General features: G+C 39.8%; 1 protein-coding gene across 8 annotated transcripts in view; it reads left to right on the forward strand.

Moving 5' to 3' along the window:
- Nucleotides 1-13,002, forward strand: part of CDH12 (cadherin 12) — a 1,513,562-nt gene that overhangs the window by 300,351 nt on the left and 1,200,209 nt on the right. For 3 of the 8 annotated variants that reach the window (XM_075314868.1, XM_075314867.1, XM_075314866.1), the window contains exon 2: nt 6,875-6,937. The exons of the other annotated variants lie outside the window; for them this stretch is intronic. The gene's annotated coding sequence lies outside the window, so the exon portion shown is untranslated. The remainder of the gene's footprint in view (nt 1-6,874; nt 6,938-13,002) is intronic. 8 annotated transcript variants of the gene reach the window in all.

The raw sequence follows: 13,002 nt of genomic DNA on the forward strand, positions 1-13,002 counted from the left end.
CTTTATCTAAACGTCCCTCATTTTGGTGTTTCTGATTACATTTTACTGCTCATCGCTATTGATGTAACATTTAGTAAGTTAAATTGTAAGTTCTAAATAATCAAACCTTTTCTACTTTTGACTTTTATTAAGTTGAATAATTTAATATTTTACACTTTTTTGCCTCACTCAACAACAAAGAGTGATGTACATGAAAAGGTGAGTGCTTAGCCAGAAAGGGGCATGGCCTCAAGTGTCACAACAACATGTTGGTGTAACTTATTGTTGCAAAGTAAGAAAATATTTATGTAAACTAAGGTAAACAAATTTCAGGAAACACCAAATGCATCCATAAGGATTAGGTACTTATCTTCATCTATAAAAATAAACATATATAAACAAATATACAGATAAAAAGAAATAGGATAAGTTTTGTGTCTTGATCATGCTTATGCTTTATGCTGATGCTCTTCATATTTTTACTGGATCAGGATATTCACAAAAAAAGCCGACAAAGGATCAAATCAATTAATTTTATTGAAAGAATTGAAAAAATTATTAAAAACCAGGGTAGGGAAAAATTGATCACACAAAAATGTAGTAAAAATAAGGGCGGTGTGTGATATGTGCCAAGAAAATATGTATATATATGATATACTGTTTAAATAATATAGAAATTAATTATATAATGTCCAATGCAAAACTCGTTAGTCAAGTGGTGTATGTAATATTATATAGTATTGTGGCTATACAGAATATAACAAGCGATAATAAATATAAAGTGCAAATATATGATAAAAGTATTAAAGTTAAATGTAAAGTACAAAAAATATAAATAAAGTTAAAATTTATATATATATGTATATATATATATATATATATATATATATATAAAAATATCTCCATATCTCTACATGCATTATATCTCCATAACAGTTGTATTCATACCTATATTGCACTTTCAAGTATAAAGCCACTACAGCCCCAGGAATAAATCCCATGTAACTATCAAAGGGTATGACTCCACAAAAAAAGAAACATGTACAGTATATGATAACTAAGCATTCACCTATATGTAGCAAATAGATAATCAATTGATAAATACTACTGTAAAAGCACACATTATCAATAAATATTCGGATATTCGTGGTCATATAATAGAATTGAGATCAATAAATATATGGTGCAGGAATGCAGACTAAATTTATTATATTATACCCATGTATTAGTACAAAATATATATATATATATATATATATATATATATATATATATATATATATACACTTAGGTCCAGAAATATTTGGACAGTGACACAAGTTTTGTTATTTTAGCTGTTTACAAAAACATGTTCAGAAATACAATTATATATATAATATGGGCTGAAAGTGCACACTCCCAGCTGCAATATGAGAGTTTTCACATCCAAATCGGAGAAAGGGTTTAGGAATCATAGCTCTGTAATGCATAGCCTCCTCATTTTCAAGGGACCAAAAGTAATTGGACAAGGGACTCTAAGGGCTGCAATTAACTCTGAAGGCATCTCCCTCGTTAATCTGTAATCAATGAAGTAGTTAAAAGGTCTGGGGTTGATTACAGGTGTGTGGTTTTGCATTTGGAAGCTGTTGCTGTGACCAGACAACATGCGGTCTAAGGAACTCTCAATTGAGGTGAAGCAGAACATCCTGAGGCTGAAAAAAAAGAAAAAATCCATCAGAGAGATAGCAGACATGCTTGGAGTAGCAAAATTAACAGTCGGGTACATTCTGAGAAAAAAGGAATTGACTGGTGAGCTTGGGAACTCAAAAAGGCCTGGGCGTCCACGGATGACAACAGTGGTGGATGATCGCCGCATACTTTCTTTGGTGAAGAAGAACCCGTTCACAACATCAACTGAAGTCCAGAACACTCTCAGTGAAGTAGGTTTATCTGTCTCTAAGTCAACAGTAAAGAGAAGACTCCATGAAAGTAAATACAAAGGGTTCACATCTAGATGCAAACCATTCATCAATTCCAAAAATAGACAGGCCAGAGTTAAATTTGCTGAAAAACACCTCATGAAGCCAGCTCAGTTCTGGAAAAGTATTCTATGGACAGATGAGACAAAGATCAACCTGTACCAAAATGATGGGAAGAAAAAAGTTTGGAGAAGAAAGGGAACGGCACATGATCCAAGGCACACCACATCCTCTGTAAAACATGGTGGAGGCAATGTGATGGCATGGGCATGCATGGCTTTCAATGGCACTGGGTCACTTGTGTTTATTGATGACATAACAGCAGACAAGAGTAGCCGGATGAATTCTGAAGTGTACCGGGATATACTTTCAGCCCAGATTCAGCCAAATGCCGCAAAGTTGATCGGACGGCGCTTCATAGTACAGATGGACAATGACCCCAAGCATACAGCCAAAGCTACCCAGGAGTTCATGAGTGCAAAATAGTGGAACATTCTGCAATAGCCAAGTCAATCACCAGATCTTAACCCAATTGAGCATGCATTTTACTTGCTCAAATCCAGACTTAAGACGGAAAGACCCACAAACAAGCAAGACCTGAAGGCTGCGGCTGTAAAGGCCTGGCAAAGCATTAAGAAGGAGGAAACCCAGCGTTTGGTGATGTCCATGGGTTCCAGACGTAAGGCAGTGATTGCCTCCAAAGGATTCGCAACAAAATATTGAAAATAAAAATATTTTGTTTGGGTTTGGTTTATTTGTCCAATTACTTTTGACCTCCTAAAATGTGGAGTGTTTGTAAAGAAATGTGTACAATTCCTACAATTTCTATCAGATATTTTTGTTCAAACCTTCAAATTAAACGTTACAATCTGCATTTGAATTCTGTTGTAGAGGTTTCATTTCAAATCCAGTGTGGTGGCATGCAGAGCCCAACTCGCGAAAATTGTGTCACTGTCCAAATATTTCTAGACCTAACTGTATATATATATATATATATATATATATATATATATATATATACAGTATATATATATATATATATATATATATATATATATATACAGTATATATATATATATATATATATATATATATATATATATATATATGTATATATATATACACTGTATATATGTATATCTATATATATATACTAGAAGGTGGCCCGATTCTAACGCATCGGGTATTCTAGAATTTACGTATTGTGTAGTTAATGTATGATTTTTGTTATATATATAGATGTTGTGTGTAGTTGCCAAGTGTTTGTGTAGGGCGCTGTAAATGTTCTGGGTGTTGTCTAGGTGGGGGTTTGTGAGAGTGGTGTTGTTTGTGTGTTGCGTTGTGTGTTGCATTGTTTGTGGAGCGCTGTGTGTCTGTAGCGTTGTGTGTGTGTGGTGCTGTGTGTGTTGTACAGTTTGTGTGGGTGTGTGTAGGCATGTGTGTGTGGGGTGCGTGTGTGTGTTTTGGGGGGAGGTATGTTTTGTGCAATGTGTGTCTTGCGTGGTATGTGCATATATTTGTGTGTGCCGCGGTGTTTGTGTGTTGTGTGTGTGCGGCGTTGTCTGTGTGTGTGTAGGGCGGTGTTTGTGGTTCCAGGTGTGTGTGTGGTGTGTTCTGCGGTGCGTGTGTGGCGGTGTGTGTGTGTTTTGGGGGGAGGTGTGCACCCCCCATCGTGGTCCACCCCCCATGCTGCACCCCCCATCGTGCTCCTTCCCCCATGCTGTGCATCCCCCATCGTGCTCCATCCCCCATGCTGCGCACCCCCATCGTGCTCCATCCCCCATGCTGCACACCCCCCATCGTGCTCCATCCCCCATGCTGCGCACCTCCCATCGTGCTCCATCCCCCATGCTGCAATCCCTATCGTGTTTCATCCCCTCATTCTGGGCACCCCCCATCGTGGTCCACCCCCCATGCTTCACCCCCCATAGTGCTCCATCCCCCATGGTGCTTCATCCCCCATGCTGCACTCCCCATCGGTCTCCATCCCCCATGCTGCGCACCCCCCATCGTGCTCCATCCCCCATGCTGCGCACCCCCCATCGTGTTTCATCCCCCCATTGTGGGCACCCCCCATCGTGCTCCATCCCCCATGCTGCGCACCCCCCATCGTGTTTCATCCCCCCATTCTGGCCACCCCCCATCCTGATCCACCCCCCATGCTGCACCCCCCATCGTGCTCCATCCCCCATGCTGCACTTCCCATCGTGCTCCATCCCCCATGCTGCGAACCCCTCAGAGAGGAGTATAATAGGAGGATTATAATAGGAGTATAATGGGAGGAGTAGTCCTGGGGAAAGAGGAGTATAATGGGAGGAGTTCTCCTGGGGGGAGGTGTACAGGTGCCCAACGTGTGAGGGGGCGTGGCCTAGCAGGCATAGTGTGAGGGGGCATGGCCTAGCGGGCATCGTGTGCGGGGGTGTGGCCTAGCGGGCATCGCGTGCGGGGGCGTGGCCTTGTGGGCATCGCATGTGGGGGTGTGGCCTGGCCAAACGGTTAATCCATGCGGGGGGCGGGGCCAGGCCGAGCCGAGCGGCCAATCCATGTGGAGGGGCGGGGCCAGGCCGAGCCCAGCAGCCAATCCGTTGGTTGTCACTGTAAGGACACTGTCACGGTGACACAATGTCACGGTGACACAATTTTGGAGCAAGACAGACAGACAGACAAAATAAGGCAATTATATATATAGATATATATATATATATATATATATAAATAATTTAATACTTAATATATATACAAAACATTCTGAATAGTGACCCTACCAATAGGTTAGTAAATAGTAAAGTGCAAATCACATTATTATAGGGTCAATTAATATATAATTGTATATGCAAAATCTGCATTCACTGCTGTGCTATAACAATTGCAATATGCTATTATCAGACCAGTCAAACAGATAGAATCCATTGTGCTGCAGTATATAACATTGCTATCAAGAAAGGTTACTAACAATGTGAGGGGGTTGATTGAAATACAGCAAGTAGTATACAGGTGTAACCACTATTAATCCCTCGCTGCTCCCTACCAAAAACAACTGGACATTATCAGGTTGCAGAGAATGGTGAACATCAAAGCCATTAACTTTGTTCCAATGCACATCGCCCGTACCCCAATGTAATTTTCAGAGAAACCAAATTTGGCAAGATATTTTTGGGAAATTATGGTGGAAAATAAGTATGTGATCAATAAAAAAAGTTCATCTCAATATTTTGTTTTACATCCTTTGTTGGCTATGACAGAGGTCAAACATTTTCTGTAAGTCTTCATAACATTGTCTCACGCTGTTGGTGGTATATTGGCCCATTCCTCCATGCAGATCTCCTTTAGAGCAGTGATGTTTTGGGCCTGTCGCTGGTAAACATGGACTTTCAACTTCCTCCAAAAGTTTTCAATGGGGTTGAGATCTGGAGACTTGCTAGGCCACTCCAAGATCATCATATGCTTCTTATGAAGCCACTCCTTTGTTGCCCTGCTAGTGTGCTTAGGATCATTGTCATGCTCAAAGACCCAGCCATGTTTTATCTTCAATGCCCTTGCTGATGGAAGGAAGTTTCCACTCAAAATCTCACAATACATGGCCACATTCATTCTTTCATGAACACGGATCAGTCGTCTTGGTCCCTTTGCAGAGAAACAGCCCAAAAGCATGATGTTGCCACCCCCATGCTTCACAGTAGGTATGGTGTTCTTTGGATGCAACTCAGCATTCTTTCTTTCTTCCACACCCAACGAGTTACTGTATGTTTCTACCAAACAGTTCTACTTTGGTTTCATCAGACTATATGACATTCTCCCAATCCTCTTGTGGATAATCCATATACTCTCTAGCAAACTTCAGACGGACCTGGACATGTACTGGCTTAAGCAGGGGAACACATCTGGCACTGCAGGATCTGAGTCCCTTGTGGTGTAGTGTGCTACTGATGGTAGCCTTTTTTACGGTGGTCCCAGCTCTATGCAGGTCATTCACTATGTCCCCTCGTGTGGTTCTGGGATTTCTGCTCACTGTTCCTGTGATCATTTTGCCCTCAGAGATCTTGCGTGGAGCCCCAGATTGAGGGAGATTATCACTGGTCTTATATGTCTACCATTTTCTTATTATTGCTCCAACAGTTGATTTCATCACACCAAGCTGCTTGCCTATTGCATATTCAGTCTTCCCAGCTTGGTGCAGGGCTGCAATTTTGTTTCTGGTGTCTTTTGACAGCTCTTTGTTCTTCATCATAGTGGATTTTGGAGTGTGACTGTTTGAGGTTGTGGCCAGGTGTCTTTTATACTGATAACAAGTTCAAACTGGTGCCATTACTACAGGTAATGAGTGGAAGACAGAGGCGCCTCTTAAAGAAGAAGTTACAGGTTTATCCTCCATGTTTTTAGGTGACTTAATACTTATTTTCCACCATAATTTGTAAAAAAAAAAAAAATTGCCAAATCAGACAAGGTAATTTTTTTGGATTTGTTTTGTCATTTTGTCTCTCACAGTTGTGGTCAACCTATGATGTCAATTACAGGCCTCTCACATCTTTTTATGTGGGGTAATTTCCAATTGGTGGCTGACTAAATACATCTTTCCCCACTATATATATATATATATATATATATACATAAAGTGTGTATATATATATATATATATATATATATGGTCAAAATAATTTGCCAGGCTCCTAAGCCACAACAAATCAGAGTAAATTGCATTTTAGAAATAAAAAAAATAGCTAGTAAATGTGTTAATGTTAGTTCTTTCCTAAATGCTATTAATGAACCCAAGCTCAGAATGAAGTCAATGCATGGAGACTTTGTATCTATTTCACAGTGAGGAAAGGGACCTTAAACAATTAAACCACTGATAAGAGAATGATGGCTATGGCACAAATGTGGAGACAGATGAGCATCAATTAAGAGTTTTCTCCATCTTTTCTTTGATATCTTTTCAGTTTAACTTCCATCAGTGGAGATAATAAATTAGCACCAAGACCAGAAAGTTGGTTTCCAAGCAGGTGAGAAACAACTTTTCTTTGTGACTTCTAAGATAATTAGCAAAAGGTATTTTAGCGGGAACAAATAATAGGTCTGTAAATTAAATAAGCTTGTCCTTTGGTGTTTTAAGATGGAACATAAGAGAAAGAGTGTCTATGCTTTTTTGTGGTATATATAAGCTTTACTACAGTATATTTACTGTATTATTTGACACTAGCCTTCGAATAATGTGTATCCAAATACACAACAACTAGGGATGAACAACTGTATTCGCCACTATTCGGTATCCAACAGATAACAGGCTATTCGCACCATTCGCTATCCGACGGATAAAACAACATCCACTCTGATACTGTCATTTTCATGTCTGACTTCCTGGTGCCTGTTTTCCAGCTAATAAACACATCTGATGTTGCTTGCTCTTACAGTAACGCCGCAGCCATCTTTGTTGTGGTGTTATTGTGACTGACTTGGCCACACAGTGTCATAGGGGCTATATAAGCCAGCGGCCATTTTGAGAACGCGCAGTCATAGGGAGCTGGCAGTGGTGATAGACTGTTCTGTGTGCGGGAGAGCGCTCGTAGATCCAATTAATAAATAGTCATTGTACGGGCTGAACACAGTGTCCAGTAGCTGATAGCAGCTCCATAAATCACTTTTTTGACAAACAGAACGCAGGTCTTTCGGTCTCCCTCCCACCTTTCTCATACTCACCGATCACTGACCGATCACCGGCATGGTGCTGCATGGCTGTCACACTGCTCTTGCGGTTTCTCCAGCTTTTGAAAATGCTTTCAATCTCATATTCCCTGCTTCCCCCACCTACCGGTGCTTTTGATTGGTTGCATTCAGACGCACCCAATGCTGAGTGACAGCTGTCTCACTGCAACCAATCACAGCAACCAGTGGGCGGGTCTATGTAGTGCAGTAAAATAAATAAATAAATAAATTAGGGAGTGAAAGACCGACAGACAGAGAGAGAGACCGAAAGACCTGCGTTCTGTTTGTCAAAAAAGCGATTTGGTTTTAGAGCTGTTCTGACGACTACGTAAACGCTGTGTGCTGCTCTGAGCACGTTATTCCAAGACACCAGAAATGCAGTCACGCACCTTCTACAGGCTGTGCCCATACTAATTCTGCCTTTTCCCATCCATTTCAGCCTTTTCCTCAGTCACCACAGCTCGCCGTTAGGTCCAACGTGATATTATTCGAGGTTCCCATAGAATTACATTGCGCATCGAATATTCACAAATAGTCGAATAGTGGCAACCTATTCGTCAGATATTCGTCGAAGCGGATATTTTGGTATTCGATCATCTTTGGCTACAACATATACTCCTCAGCATGGAATTTGCAACACTAAGAAGGAAAACTCATGATGTAACTAAAATAAAATGATAGAAAAACATATTATTCAAGTGATGAAAATGGAAACAACATTTTAAAAATATCTGGATTTAATTCAGTATTGCATATGACCATCATATTCAGAAATACAAGCACTTACACACCTTGGAATGCTCAATGAGGTTATTAACGGTCATCTGAGAAATGTTCTGCCACACTCAATGCACCAGAACAGAAAATCCCCATAATCCACTGCTGACATCACATGCTATTGCCAACCAATGAAGTTACAGACGCGGCTTGTCAATTTTGTATTGAAATACGACATGAGACATTTTAAAAAAATAGCCATTCCTCTGATTTCATGAAAAATTAATGTAATAATGAACGGTTAGTGGACCTAGAATGAAGACTAGAGGGGTTCAGCTAATATGTCTTATGCCAACCGACAAAGGAGGTTTTCTGGCAACAAGGGTAGAAATTCAGTTTGGCGCCCCCTCCTATAAGCAGCTTAAAAAAGTTATCTACTACTTTTACATTGAATGCCTATTCTTGGGATAGGTCATCAATGTCTAGTTGGACAGGGTCCGACACCCGGCACTCCCTCTGATCAGCTGTTCTCTGTGCCAGTAGTGACAGTAGTGGCAGCTGTCAGCTGGAAATGCTCAATTCCAGAGCTTCCCGTCAATTCATAGCAGCCATAGCCAGGTATTGCATATCCACCTCCTATTGATTTGTATTGGAGGAAGATGTGCAGTACATGGCTGTGGCCAATATCAGAAGATGAGACAGCTCCGGATCTAAGAATTTCTGGCCACCTGCTGCCAGCATCGGCACCAAGAACAGCTGATCAGCCATCAATGTTAAAGTAGTGGACAACCCCTTCAAATGATTTTATTAGTCGTCATGCAGCCACTCATATGCACTTTTTTTATTTATAGTACTGTACTGACAAGCTGTTCTCCCTAATTGTCAATTCCCTCAATGAAAGAGAAGCTAGTCAGCATATGACCGTAAGTATGAAATTTACATGAGTGGTCTTATGATGACCGCTGGAACAGGCAAGCAAAACTGAATCTTGACAGTGAGTATATTTCACACTGTTAGGATTAGACATGCCACAGTGCTTAATTTTATAATTAATGCCAATCAAAAGTAGCAAAAAGATAAGTCAGGTCAGTATATGAGGTGAAGTTGACCCTAACAAATATCTAGTCTTTCTAGTCTTGTGTGAATTGTGCCATCACTCAATGATGGCTCTCTATAAAAGGACACATATAAAGCCCTATCTACCAAAGGATGCCATGGTTTACAGACAAAAATGATAATTAGATCTATCACAACAACCCAATATTTACAACATAGGGAAAAATTATCAGGTGCTGGTTAGGGATGAGGTAGCACAAGAGGAAGGGCTAATGTCCACCCATCAGAGGTATATAATAAACAAAGATACTTAGCTTTCAGATATATTTATAAAGGGTTAATTAAGTGCCCCGTGAAGAAGGCGCATTGCAATGAAACGCGTAGTCCATTGCTGGACTGCACACTATTTTGTATGGAGTTCCTCACATGTTTGTAACAACATTTTAAATGGAAAAATAAAAAAGAAGAATATTTTATTTATATGGTGAAAATTCATCCTTTTGCTGGATCCCATCTCTTACCTTCCCATTTGTTTGTGCATACTCCTAGCCTGGATATATATATATATATATATATATATATATATATATATATATATATATATATATATATATATATATATTCATATATATTCCACAGTTGAGAGCCAATAATAAACTATCTTTTCTAATGAAGGAAAAGAAAAAAATTGTTAATAAGCCAAAGCCCATCCGGGCCAGTGGTCTACTATGTGGTGCATAATGCATGTGACCAAAACTAAACAAAAGATAAAAAAATAGTTGCACAAGATGCAAGAACTAATATAAACAAATGGGTAAACTATTCGGGTATGTTCACATGCGGCGTCTTTTTTTTACCACAAAGATGTAGCGTTTTTGTCCCCAAAACGTACTGCAGTAAAAACGCATCAAAAACGCAATGCATTTTATCACGTTTTTACCGCGTCTTTCCCAATGCATTTTTTAAGTGAAATCTATTGACTGGATTTTGATTCTGCTGTCCACACTGGGCATCTTTTGTTGGCTGCATCTTGGCTGCATTTTTCAAGATGCAGCCAAGATGCAGCGTGTCAATTATTTTTGCGTTTTTACCACGTTTTTGAGCCCTCAGGTCAGTAGATTTGACTTAAACAATGCATTGGGCAACACGTGGTAAAATGCATCAAAAATGCATTAAAAAACGTTTTTGATGCGTTTTTTTGCCGCGGGGCATTTTTGGTGCATTGTCAGATGCGGTCAAGATGCACAGACAAAAAGATGCCACGTGTGAACATAGCTGAAGGGCTCAAAAACACTGGAAAAATACAAAAAGAATTTACATGCTGCATCTTGGGTGCATCTTCAAAAATGCAGCCAAGATGCAGCCAACAAAAGATGCCCAGTGTGGACAGCAAAATCAAAATCTCATAGACTTTGCTGGGACACTGATAATCCAGTAGATCCAAGAATACAGCAGCAATACCACCAAAACTGCAGAAATACATCACCAGATCTGCGTTCAGTACAGAAATACATCATAACATTAAAATCCTTCCCCTGTGTCATTTCACCCCCTTCATAGACATTATGACCAGACAGTCTTGGAGCAAGCATTTTTGTTAAGTCTTTGGCTTTACTCAGAAAGAAACAACATAGGATGATTAAACTTTACATTTTTACATTTATTCCACATACTCTCCACTGATGTCAACACACTTCTTGCATCAGTATTCCAAGTTCTGTAAGCCTAGCAAAAAGAAGGATTTCAGCTGTGCCTCAAACCAGGCATCCGTAGCAGCCATGGCATCAGAAATGTTGTGAAATTTGGTACCATTGAAGTGTTTCTACAGGTTTGGAAACAGATTATAGTCAGAGGGAGCTAGATCTGGTGAATAAGGTGGGTGGTCAACTGGGTTGCCGTGGCAGCTTGTGCAGTGTGAGCGGAGGCATTGTCTTGCAGGGACAAGATTCCATTGGACAGCTTGCCGTGCCTTTTGGCCTTCAGAGCTGCCTTCAATTGGTCCAAAGTTCAATGTAATACCTTGCATCACCTTAGTGGCTGGTTTTTGCACACTGAACTTCTTTGAATGAGGAGAACCAATGTGCAGGTCTCGTCCATAGTGACCAGTCGATCCAGGAAGTTCTTATCAGTTCAGAAACGCTGACAAATGGACTGAGAAGTTTTCACTCGCATGCTTCTCTGATCTGTCGTCAAGCATTTGGAGACCTACTTTGCAGATAGCTTGCTCATATCCAAATGTTCAAGTTCATGAACAAACACGTTTACGGGAAATCCCCATGATGTCTGCTATTGCTTTACCTGAAATTTGTCGATTCTCCAGTATGAGGTTGTGCACAACATCAATGATCTCCGAAACAACAACCACTTTCGGTCATCCCGGACGTTCCTCATCATTGGTGCTGAAGTGACTCAACATAAATTTGGCAAACCATTTCTTAACTGTGGAATATGAAAGGTATTGACCCCCCAATGTCTGCAACATATGATCATGAATACCCTTCATGGACTTTCCTTGCTGAAACAAGAATTTTATCACTCCTCTGCTCTTAGTTGGTGTGAATATCGGATAGACCCTTCCATTTTGTTTTCCTGCATGCATAGAACACTTCAACAAAAAAACGGAGAATTGTGGTTTAAGGGATAACAATAAATATTTTATTAGCTGGCAAATACCATAAGATAACACTCATAATTTGCATATGGAGAGCAGGGGTCAAAAAGGGTATCCAGGTATTCAGTATATAGTTAATTAAATCACATTATTGCTACAAGGAAGTACATGTTCACAAAAGGTCCTGTTCTTGTATCATTGCTGCCACTCTTACCTTGCCTGGTTGATAAAGCTACCCACAAAACGTGCGTTCCTTAGGCTTGGTGTGCATCCCCTCCACCTCTGGGTACTGGTATACATATGACTGTTACTTGATTTTTTATATATGTGCTGCTAAAACTCTTGTCTGATCCACTAGGATATGCGTAGCACTTTATATGGGACTGTGTGCAATGTTTATGTAATCCCCCTATTTCTGTGGTAATAGTAATTGTATTGCACATGACACTTTATTTCCTGTATCCTTTGTGAACATGTACTTCCTTGTAGCAATAATGTGATTTAATTAACTATATACTGAATACCTGGATACCCTTTTTGACCCCTGCTCTCCGTATGCAAATTATGAGTGTTATAATATGGTATTTGCCAGCTAATAAAATATTTATTGTTATCCCTTAAACCACAATTCTCCATTTTTTTTGTTGAATTATGCCTGTGGTGGGTTATTTACCTATTTGTTTTACAATATGATATGCCCTGCTATAGTACTTTGGATCGTTCTTCTGTTTATGCATAGAACACTGTTGACATAAGCAACAAACACAACATTTTGAAACCATATATTAGACACATAAGGCTATCATGTGACGTAACATTCAATAGCATATAAACAAAAAAATCACAAAGTCAAAGACATATCATTAGCCCTTAGTATATAGAGATCTTCTTGAGAGAACATTAAAATATCCCATATAAATCTGAAAAATAAGGAGCGCTGATAGTGTAATACCAACAGATCAGTGAGGTATATCAGAAAAT

Source organism: Anomaloglossus baeobatrachus, chromosome 6 (assembly GCF_048569485.1).
Source record: "Anomaloglossus baeobatrachus isolate aAnoBae1 chromosome 6, aAnoBae1.hap1, whole genome shotgun sequence".
In the NCBI taxonomy this organism is placed as follows: Eukaryota; Metazoa; Chordata; class Amphibia; order Anura; family Aromobatidae; genus Anomaloglossus; species Anomaloglossus baeobatrachus.